This window comes from Pteropus vampyrus, unplaced genomic scaffold, assembly GCF_000151845.1.
Source record: "Pteropus vampyrus isolate Shadow unplaced genomic scaffold, Pvam_2.0 Scaffold219, whole genome shotgun sequence".
Classification (NCBI taxonomy): domain Eukaryota; kingdom Metazoa; phylum Chordata; class Mammalia; order Chiroptera; family Pteropodidae; genus Pteropus; species Pteropus vampyrus.
This window is the reverse complement of record NW_011889000.1, coordinates 1,853,064-1,864,306: the sequence shown is the minus strand read 5'-3', so window position 1 is coordinate 1,864,306 and position 11,243 is coordinate 1,853,064. Positions and strand designations below refer to the sequence as shown.

Genomic DNA, 11,243 nt, shown 5'->3' with positions numbered 1-11,243 from the left:
TTCGTATTTCGAAAACTATCCCCTTAACTGTAAAAGAGCTATAATATTACCTAACCTGACTACCTCAAAGGGTAGCTTTAGTGTTCAAACGAAGCCTTTTATTTAACGGTGTTTTGAGAACTGTAAGGTGCTCCATAAACACAAGTTTTGTTATTGCATCGCTGAATTTTTTGCAAACTCCCACACAAGGGGCACCTAGGGAAGAATGATTTCGCTCTTACACGTGGCAACTGTGGGCTTTCATCAATTCTTGTCCCTACTTAATGGGAGTACCTTGCTGAGAAAAACTCCGTGTGTTTAAGATTATTTTAACCTACTATACTACTAGCAAAGTGGTGCCTGTAAAAGTACCACGAAGACAGGGCTTACGATACACTGCCAATAACTAACCGAAACACTAAAAACGTCAAAAGATTTTGCAGAAGCGCAGTCTCCCCTTTGAAATACTCATTGTGGGAGTTCAATCAGGATGCCGGCCGCCGAATGGAAGTATGAACTGGTAGACTTGGTCTTCCATAACGTAGTTACTATAATTCATCCTCATACAGTTAATGATTTGTCACCATTCTCTGGAATAAGCAGAATGTTACAACGAGCTTCAAACTCCGCGCGCCCGGCGCGCCACTCCCCGGCGTGGAACGGGAATAATGCGCGCGCACTCGGCTCCGACGGCTCCCGGGTGTCGCGAACGCGCCTTCCCGGCGCGCGCGCCGGCGGAGGCCCACGTGACCCAGGCGCGGCGACGGCGGGAGCGGGCGGGGGCTCCGGTCGGCTCCGCAGCGCCGCGCAGGCGCCCCAGGACAGCGGCGAGCCGAGCCCCTCCTGCTCCCTGTAGGAGTCAAAATGGCGGCGAGGGGGACCTGGAGCAGTCCCGGAGCCTGAGCCACTGACAGGAGCGGAGTGGGCGGCGGCAGGAGGAGGAGGATGGCTGGGGGTGCTGGCGCCGGTGTGGACGGCGGTGCTGGTGGCGGCGACGGCGGGGGCGACGGCCGCGGTCCCAGCGGCGGCAGCAGCAGCAGCGGCGGGAGGAGCCTCCAGGGTGAGCGTCCCTCTGTGTCTGAGGCTGTGAGCCGAGGCTGTGCCCTGCGCGGCGCGGGGCGTCCCGGCGAAGAAGCGGCTGTGCCAGGGCTGCAAGGGGGCTGTGGTGGGGTCGGGCCGCCGCGGGGGCGCCGGGTCGCCGGCGGGGAAGGGACAGTCGTCTGGCTGAGGCTGAGGCGACGGCGGTGGCGGACCGGCTGGTTCCCGTGCGCTCGGGGCTGTGCGCCGCCGTCCTAGGGGCAGTGGCGCGAGGTGTGGCGCTTGGGGCGGGAAGAGCGTTCCTAGGTGGCGGCGGCGCCGGCCGGGCCGACTCCAGGCTCGGAGGGGCGGGACCCGTCGCTCCCAGGACGCCGGGAAACCGCCCCCGAGATTCGGCGCGTGTTTACCGGGCTGCGGGGTTGCAACCGCCCCGGGCTGGACGTGAGAGCGGCCAGCCAGGGTTGGAGAGGGACCAGGCCTGTAGATGGCTGCTACCAAGGGGAGAAGTTAGATTGTCCCGGTAAGTTTCTGTTTCGAGATCAAACTGGAATTGCGCGTTGACAGCTTGGAAGGGAGACAATACTGAATGTTTGATGAAGGAGTCTGTGCTCGGAGTACTTGAATGGCTCACAGCGTGCATTTTTCAGTGTCTTATCATTTGCACGACTGTTTACTAGCCTTACCTCGAGGATGAGAACTTTCTCACTGTTTTGGTTTTTTTTTTTTGAGACGCTCTGAGGAGTGTTGCTTCTGCTTTGAACTACAATAGCACGTTTTCACATACTAGCACAAATAAATACTCTAAATTAGGCCTAATTACAGAAGCGGTTGTTATCTTTACGGTTAACCTCCCCTGAAACATCTTACTGTAATGAGGCATTTTTACAGAATTAGTTTTTTTTAAACTAAGAGTCTTTTGTCTCTGAATAGCATCCATTTCTTGTAGATCGGCTGAAATACATTTCTTTCGGAAATGTGGAAGATTTGAAATTGTAAGAATCATACATGTTAATGGCAGCTGTGGTTAAGCTAGTCTTGGAATTTTGGAGTCAGAAAAACCTTTAGTGTCTTGTTTTAGATTCGGGAAACTAGGCCCATGGAGATAAGTGACTTGCAGTGGGTCCTACAGCTAGTCAGGGATTGGACCAAAACTAGGATCTAGGCCTCTCTTCGGCCCATTTAGAGAGTTCCTTTCATTAACTCCTGAACCTTGTATTCATTGATTGCATTCTTCACCACCATATCTGTCTCCATCCCTAAGTCTTTGAACAGTAAAGTTAAAAGCAGAAATGAGAGAACCTTATTCTCATTCTGACAGCTACCATCAATTATCATAAGTAACTGATGATTTTTTTTTTCTAACCTAAATTTAATAAAACCGACATTTCATTTAGAGTTTTCATAGGTCTGTGACTACATTTTTGCCCAATTATAGCATGGCTCATTCTTGCATGAGTTCAGTAAAACCCAGTCAGTATTCTGTCCCACAACCTAACCTACTGTGTTGTTCTGTGCTCTGGCACCAGCATTTAAATAAGTGTTTTTGTATCAGACTCTAATTTTAGGATTTAAAACACCTGGGTTGTGTTTGCTGGGTTATACCACCTAGTTTCTGTGTGTCTTGTTCAGTCACAGCAACTTTATGATATGTGTCGCAGTTTAACCTTTAGAAATACAATAATGTCAAATAATTCTGATTTCATATTCTAGTTAATTTAAACTCACACATCCAAAGTTGTACCTTGTGTTCAATTACACAGGTAATCATTGAAGACATGCTTTGCGTTTTGCATTATGCTAGGTTCTACAGGAAAAAAAGAAGTATAATATATAGACTTTGCCCTCAGGAATGATAAGATGTACCTCTATGAGTCTTGAAGACAATCTAGTAAATTCTACCAAACAAAGAATGCTGTAGGTGTTCTGGGTAGAAGGAGATGAAAGGCCTCAGGAGTCTAAAGAACTTCCTGGAACACTTGGGACTTGAGCTAGCCTGTGAAGGTTTAGATTTACAGAGAGATTGGAGCAGGTACTTTGTGAGGTAAAACCAAGAGTATAATGTGGAGATTAGCTTTGGGGGAGGGCAATAGAGGGAAACTAGGATGAGCTGATGACTGAATTTCTTTGAGAGACTAAAAGGAAAACTAATTAGACAGTTGGAAGGATATCTGCCTGCAGAAGGGTTTGAGTACTGGATTGAGGAGATTTAGATTTTTATCCTCTCTTGCAAGATATGGGGAGCCTTGGAGAGTTTGGAGGCCAGATATTAATGTGATAAACCAGCAAGATGAACCTGTCAGTGATCTACAGAATGAAAAGAGAATGAGCCAGGGATAGCAGTAGCTGTCGCAGTTACCTGGGTATGAAAAGATGTTATCTTAGACTAGAATAAAGTCAATAGGAAGGATGCATAGCAGGTGTTACTTTTGTTTTTATTGTGGTAAATGTATATAACATAAAATTTACCATCGTAACTGGTTTTCATTGTACAGTTCTGTGGCATGAAGTACATTAACATGGTTGTGCAGCCATCACCACTGTCCATCTCAACTGTCTTTATCTTACTTGAGATTCTGTACCTATTAAACACACTAACTCTCCATTTGCCTTTACCCACAGCCTCTGCCAACCCCATTCTGCTTTTTGTCTCTGTGTATTTAACTACTCTGGGAACCTCATATAAGTGTAATCATACAATTTTTATCCTTATGTGATTGGCTTATTTCACTTAGCATAGAATCTTCAGGGTTCATTCATATTGTAGCATTTGTCAGAATTTCCTTCATTTTTAAGGCAGAACAATATTTCATTGTAGATACATACCACATTTTGTTCATCCATTTGTCTCAATGGATAGTTGGTTTGCTTCCATTTTTTGGCTATTGTGAATAAAGTTTCTATGAGCATGAGTGTACAAATAACTGAGTTCGTGCTTTCATTTCTTTTTGGTTTATACCCAGAAAACTTTACATTCCCACCAGCACTGTCTAAGAGTTCCAAATTTCTCCATATCCTTGTCAACACATGTTATTTTTGTTATTTTGATAATAAACATCCTAATGGGTGTGAAGTGGCATCTTGTGGTTTTGATGTGCATTTCACTAATGATTAGTGATGTTAGCATCTTTTATGCTTATCAGCCTTTTGTATGTCTTCTTTGGAGAAATAGCTATTTGTCTATTTTTAAATCGGATTGTTTATATTGTTGGTAGAGTTCTTCATATGTTCTGAATATCAATCCCTTGTCAGGTATATGATTTGCAAGTACTTTCTGCCTTCGATGCATTGCCCTATCACTTTATTGAGTGTCTTTTGATGTACAAAAGCTTTTAATTTTGATGAAGTTCCAACTTACCTAGTTTTTCTTTGTTGCTTATGCTTTTGGTGTCATATCTAAATCATTGCCAAATCCAATGTTGCAAAAAAGCTTTCCCCTGTAAATTAAACTCTTTATGTTCAGCTCTTTGCATATGGATATCCAGTTTTCCCAACACCTTTGTCCTTGTTGAAAAGACTGTCATTTTTCTATTGAATAGTTTTGACATTCTTATCAAAAATCACACGATGTGAGGTTTATTTCTGGACTGTATTCCATTCGTCTGAAGTCTAGTCTGTCTTTATGCCAATAATACTGTTTTGATTACAGTAGCTTTATAGTAAGTTTTGAAATCAAGAACTGTGAGACCTCTGACATCGTTCTTTCATGATTGTTTTGGCTATTTGGGGTCCCTTGAGATTTCATATGAATTTTAGGGTGGATTTTCTATTCCTACAAGAAAAATGCCATTGGGATTTCTTTTTTGTTTTGATAGGGGTTGCATTGAATCTATAGATTGTTTGGAGTAGTATTGTCATGTTTATATTGTCGTCCAGTACATCAACACAAGATATATTTTCATTTATTTGTGTCTTTAATTTCTTCCCACAGTGTTTTGTAGTTTTCAGTGTAAAAGTCTTCATCTCTTTTGCTATGTTTATTCTTAAGTATTTTATTCTTCTTGATACTATTGTAAATAGAATCGATTTCTTAATTTTCTTTTTAGATTATTGTTTGTATATATAACTCATTTTTGTGTATCGATCTTTTATCCTGCAACTTTGCTGAATTCATTTATTAGTTATAACACTTTTTTAATGGAATTTTCAGAGTTTTCTGTATATAAGATAATTTAAAATTATCTAAAAAGATAATTTTACTGTTTCCTTTCTAGTTCGAATGCGTTTTATTTCTTGCTTAATCGCTTTAGCTAGGACTTCTAGTGCTATATTGATTATATAATTGGTGAAAATGCACACTGTTGTCTTGTTCTTAAGAACAGGCTTTCTGCCTTTGACCATTGAGTCTGATGTTAGCTGTGGATTTTTCACATATAACTTTTATTATGTTGAGATAGTTTTCTTATATTCCTGCTTCGTTGAGTGTTTTAGCATGTATGTTTTAAGAAAAAAAGTTCAGTTAGGGGTGCTGAGAGAGTTTCTAACCTGGGAAAGAGAAAATTCTCGTGTCATTGGCAGAATAATATATTATTGCCAATATATTGATGTACGTTTACAGTAATGTTTTGGCTGAAGAAAAAAAGTACTATATTCATTCAATGAAGAAGACCAACATTAATCAAGTAATCACACAAATATATAGTACAATTTTGTTCACAGCTGTATTCCCAATATCTAGCATTGTGCAGGCTCATAGGTGCTCGCTAAAGTTATTAATTGAATTAAGAGGCAAAGGACTGAGATTTAACCCATAAGTTAAAAAGTTTATAGTATATAATTTTTTAATGGAAAAGTGTTTATTTTTATTTTGAACCATCTTCCCAGTTAATCCAGTCTTGGCACATTGGTAATAAAATCAAACTTTTCCATTCTAAAAAGAAACAAGCAAATGACTTTTTTAAAATGACGTATCTTTTTAAAAATGAGATAACTTTTTTCTTTTAAGTTGATGCTAGTAGAAGTTATCAGAATCCAAAATTTCAATGACAGGCATAATTTACAAGAAACTTTTTGAGTGCCTACTGACTTAAGATTTATAAGAAAAATCAAACATTCAGTACCTAGTTTATTTGCAAAACAAGTTCAAAAAGTATTTAATGCAAACTGCAGTGATTTTTACAGTTTTCTATTAAAATTTTGACAATCTGTAAATTTGGCATTAAAAATTATGTACAGCATCCTTACTATCCTAAATAATATCATCTACTAAGTTTTATAATTGACATTAAATTCACATAGTGAACAATATATTAAGGTTGGAATAAATAGGAATCGGCTTAATCCAGTATACAGACCATTCTTTAAAGCACGCGATTAAAAAAAAAAGTCCCCATTCTTGAGTATTGTTCGAGGTTTTAGATATAGTTGTGATGTAATAGAACACTGGAATCCAGCCTTTGTTCAGATTCTGACTACTGTTTATTGTTATGTGAACTTAAGTCATTTAATCTGTCTGAGGCTTAATTTTCTTCATCTGTAAAAACAAAACATATATATGTATATGTATGTGTATCTGTATGTATAGCAGTGTCTTACATAGCAGCTTTGCCACTTTGCATTTTTTATTTCATCCTTTCCCTCCCTGTTACTAGACTGTTTATTGAACAGCCCACCAACCAAGTCTCTGCCATTTGTTCTCCCATTCTCCCTCTTTTTCTTTGGCTGTTCTCTATATTGCTGCCACACTTATTTGTTTAAAAACCCCTATTGGAGCATGTTACTTCTCCACTTAAAAAAACCAGTGTTAACTTTCCATCGTCTATAGGATAAAGTCCAAATTCACAAGAGATTGTAGACTGTGTCCAACCTTAGATTTCCCATCACTGCGGCCATACCAAGCTATTTCTTGTTTCCCATTTTTCTGTTTTTCATGTGTTTATCCTAGCGTTTGGAGTTCTTATTCTTTGTCATCCAGGAGACTGAGAAGATGATTCATCACCCACTTCAGGGCTAGCTTTTGATTATTTCAAGGCATTTCCCTGTAAATTGTTATTTGTCCCAGTCAGATTAAAGGGAAGGAGGCATTCTATTTCTGGGAGAGAGGACCTTTTCGCCTTTTGTATGTGAACAAGAGAACATGTGGCCCAAATTGCCACCGGCATGTTGAAGCATGCTCTGAGGATGGTAGAGCAAGAGGTAAAATGAACTTGAGTCTGTGATAACATCATCTTAGACACATATTATACTGAAAAATCCCCACCTGGATTTTTCCTCATGACAGATAAATTCCTTATTGTTTATGCCACTCCTAATTGATACATTTGTCTTTATTCTTCTAGACCCAGTTCGAACCTTAACTTTACCAGTAGTAGGTTGGACCTCTCTTCCAACCCATATTGCACTGTACTATGTAATCATTTGCTTGTATGTCTGACTTCTCCACAAAACTCTGTTTTTTTGAGCCAAAGCCTGCAATATGTAGCACAATGTCTGGTACATTATAGATACTCGGTAAGTGAGTTGTTAGGATGAAATGATAACATGAAAAAGTGCTTTGAAAACAATTTTTAAATAAACATGAGATACGTTGTCTTTAAAGTGAAATGGAAAAATCAGTTAGACCAGACATACCAAGTGATCTTTGCTTGCTCTTAATTATTTTCTAAAAACACTTAGATAAAAAGTTTGACGGTCCCTTAAATTTTATGAAAAAATCTTTCTTACTGAAGAGGAATCCTGGAAGGAGCAATAAATGAATTGTGTTGTTATTGTGCAATTTCTTTCCTCTCTCTCTCTCTCTCCCTCCCTTAGGGAGAGACTTGGTAGAGAATGGTAGAACTAACTTCAAGTATAACATGTCTTTTCCTCCCTGTATTTTGAAATTATATTTAGGTCTATTTTATCTGGGATTTGCTTGCGACTTGTTCTTTAGAGGAAAATTCCATAATTTCCTTCATAAGACCTACTTTTGTCTTCAGACTTGCCCCAAAATATTTTTTTCTTACTTGAGACTAGACGTGAGAATTTTCTGGTAAGCAAAAAAGCTTTGTGGCAGAACTAGATGATTTGTAGCGAATGTTAGTAATGACTTATGATGGAGAAATCTCATTATAGTCTTGATTACTATGTCATATTTCTGTTATATGCTTCAACAATAAAGTCTGACAAAGGAGAGTTAAAACTCCCAACCTGAGGTACTTCACCTTTGGTCGGCTTCAGTCAAATAAATTAAACTTCAGCATAGTCACTTGTAGTTATTTTTAAAACAAGAAAAATACTAGAGTATACATTTAGGAATTATATCATGAATTAGGATGATTGTTAAAAGACAAATTTGTCACATTAGGCTATAAAGAACATCCCTGTTTTGATGTCTAGTTTGTTATCCTTGTACTTAAGTAATTTTTAATTACCTTTTGTAACCTACCTGTACCTTAGTTTATACATCTGTAAAACAGAATCGTGTCACCCTTCTCAGGGTTTTGTTTGATTAATTAAGGTAGTTTATGTTTAAACACAATAAGATGTTCAGAACATACATGCTTAGACATTCCTTTTTTCTTCATCAACTTTTCAAAATTAAGTAAATGCTTTTAATGCTGTTTGGATTTCAACTTTTGAATATTAAAGCCAATATCTCTCTTCTATATGTATGCATTCTTTATGTCCTGTGGGCTTATTAATTCTTAAGGAGAGTAAAAAAAAAAAAAAGTCAACACATGTTTTGTTTTAAAACAACAACAAAAATCAACTTGTCATGGATCACATGGCTTTTTATAATCCAGCCTCTGCTGCTTCTCAGGGCTCGTATCTCACTACTGCCACAACCCCTTCCCGGTATACTCTTCACATAGAATGACTTTTATCTCCTCGGTGAACCAGGTTTTGTTCTTTCCTTGGACCTTCACATAGTTCCCTCGGCTGTTGGAGCATTATTTTGGTACTCCAACCTCTCCGCCCGTTACCTTCATCAGGAAAGGGGAAAAGTTAACACTTTTTATTGTCAGTCTTACGTCTTATCTCAGATGTCTATTTCTCAACAACTCCATAAGGTAGACACTTTTATTCTCTTCAGACACAGAGAAGATGAAACAAATTGCCCAAGATCACACAGCTTATAAATGGCAGAGCTAAGATCCAGACCCAGGCAGTCTGGTTCCAGAATTCTTCATCTCCGCTAATCTGTGCTTCCTCTGTATTGCGATCGCCTATTTACCAGCTTGCCCCTAAGTACTTTAAAAGCAAAAATTATGTCCTGTTTATTATTATAGCCCCATGTGCTAATTAGCACATAGTAGGTGCTCAGAAAATGTTTAAAGGAATGAAAATCTCCTCTGTTTTGATTAAATTCCTCTTAGTACTTCTCACATAATGCGTATGACAATAAATAGTCCTGTCCTGCTTATAATACAAAGAGAAATTTGTATTTCTCTTTGTATGGTCAAGCTAATTGTGGTTTTGAAATATAGTGCACTACCTACCAAAGATAGTTATAACACCATGTTTATGACCACTATCAACAACTTTTAGCCTTCCATAACAATATCACTTTGCAACTTAAAAAGTCTTTTTACATGGTATCCCTATGAACTGTTAAAATACAGATCATTGTAGCTAGTTTCTAGATGGTACATAGGAAATTTTTTTAAATAAAATTACACTAGTGTGTGGACTGTTCCAAAGTGGGGCAAAGATGTAATGGCCACTGTAATGAGAAGTTACATTCAGACAGAAAGATGAAGCAGGGAACTCCATAGAATATAACATTGTTACAGAGTAACCTACGGAAAGATTGGGACCTGAGGGAACAGATGGGCCAGCAGTTCTATGCAAATTATTCTCTGGTAAAGACTCCTGTTACAGTACTGTTTTTACAATATAACTCAGATACTGTTGATTGACAAGACAAAGGGACAAAGAATGCAGTAGCACCAGGAGCCATACTTCTGGGTAGTCAGTAGTATCATCAGTTTGATATTCTTTTTGGTTGTCATCTTGGCTATTAGAACAAAAGTATTTATGATTACATTTCAGGGAACACAGATAATCATTAACCAGAAGGCTTTAAAATGCTTACTAAGGACAGTGAGGTTGGGCAACGGTAATGACATGAAAGGACACAAAGATGGGGATGGTTTTTGTTTGCATCTATCTACATCCGTGCAATGGACTCTGATCATTTATATCTATTAAACTTTTAATAGATGTGATTTTTTTCGTATATGGAATTTTTTAAAAAGACATATTCTACACGTTGAACCCTGACCGTATCCTAAAAGATAAATGGTTTATCTATATCAAATAGTCACTGAGTAGATAATGATTTAAGGTTTGCACATTGCGTTCATGTTTATGGGAGAAGTTTGAAATGTCATTATATTTCAGTAGACTTTTCAAATAAATAACAAATAAAGCTACTTCCAGCAACATGCTCTAATCAGAGTCACTAAATAGAGGATCAGGAAAATCTTCCTTCTCCATGAATGTTTTCACTTTACTAAAGACTTTGCTTCTTAAGGTTAACTTTTCTCTCTCCTGCGTCCTTTATACTCTATTACAGGGTTTCTCGACATTGGCACTATCATATTGACATTTGGAGCCAGATAATTCTTTGTTGTGGGAGGGTGTCCTGTGCTTCGCAAAATGTTTAGCAGCATCCCCAGTCTCTACCCATTAGATACCAGTAGTACCTTTCCCCACCCCTAGTTGTTGCAACCGGAATTGTCAGAGGTTGTCAGATGTCCTAGTGGGGCAGAATCACTCCAGTTGAAAACTGCTGCTTTACTGCATCATTCCTGTCCACTTACTGTAGAATCTCTCTCTTCTTCATTACACGTCTTTCCCAGACTTGCACATCCCTCCCTACTACTGCCTTGCTTCTTTACACCTTTTTGTAGCCTTCCTTTTTAAAAAGAGTTATAAAACATATGCTTTCTCCATGTTTTCACTTACAGTTCATTTTTCTCTCTTGACTTCATTGAGACCATAGTCTTCTGGGTTTTCTCTACCTCTCTGGCTGCTCCATTTTGATCTCCTTTATCAGCTCAACTTGTTGAACAGTGGCATAATCAATTTACTTCTTTCTTTCTCTTTTTTAATCAATTCCTGCATTTCTTGTCTCATTTCCTTATATGTTGTCTCTTACATACCTATCAATTCTTAGGCTGTTCTCTCTATTGAAATACCCTTACCTACATTACTTCTGTTTAAATTCTAACATCCTTCAAGGACCAGAGCAGATGTCGCCTTTTCATGAAAGCCTTCCCTAATCACCCTTTTCCAACTTCCAT

The 11,243-nt window shown here is 38.7% G+C and overlaps 1 protein-coding gene across 9 annotated transcripts in view; it reads left to right on the top strand.

Moving 5' to 3' along the window:
• The first annotated feature begins 764 nt into the window (after positions 1–764).
• Positions 765–11,243, top strand: part of BTBD7 (BTB domain containing 7) — a 68,187-nt gene continuing 57,708 nt past the window's right edge. For 3 of the 9 annotated variants that reach the window (XM_011373173.2, XM_023538349.1, XM_011373174.2), the window contains exon 1: positions 770–1,039. The gene's annotated coding sequence lies outside the window, so the exon portion shown is untranslated. Of the gene's footprint in view, positions 1,040–1,351; positions 1,538–11,243 lie in introns of those variants that run through there. The other 6 variants (XM_011373172.2, XM_011373170.2, XM_023538346.1 and 3 more) reach the window with 4 other exon arrangements.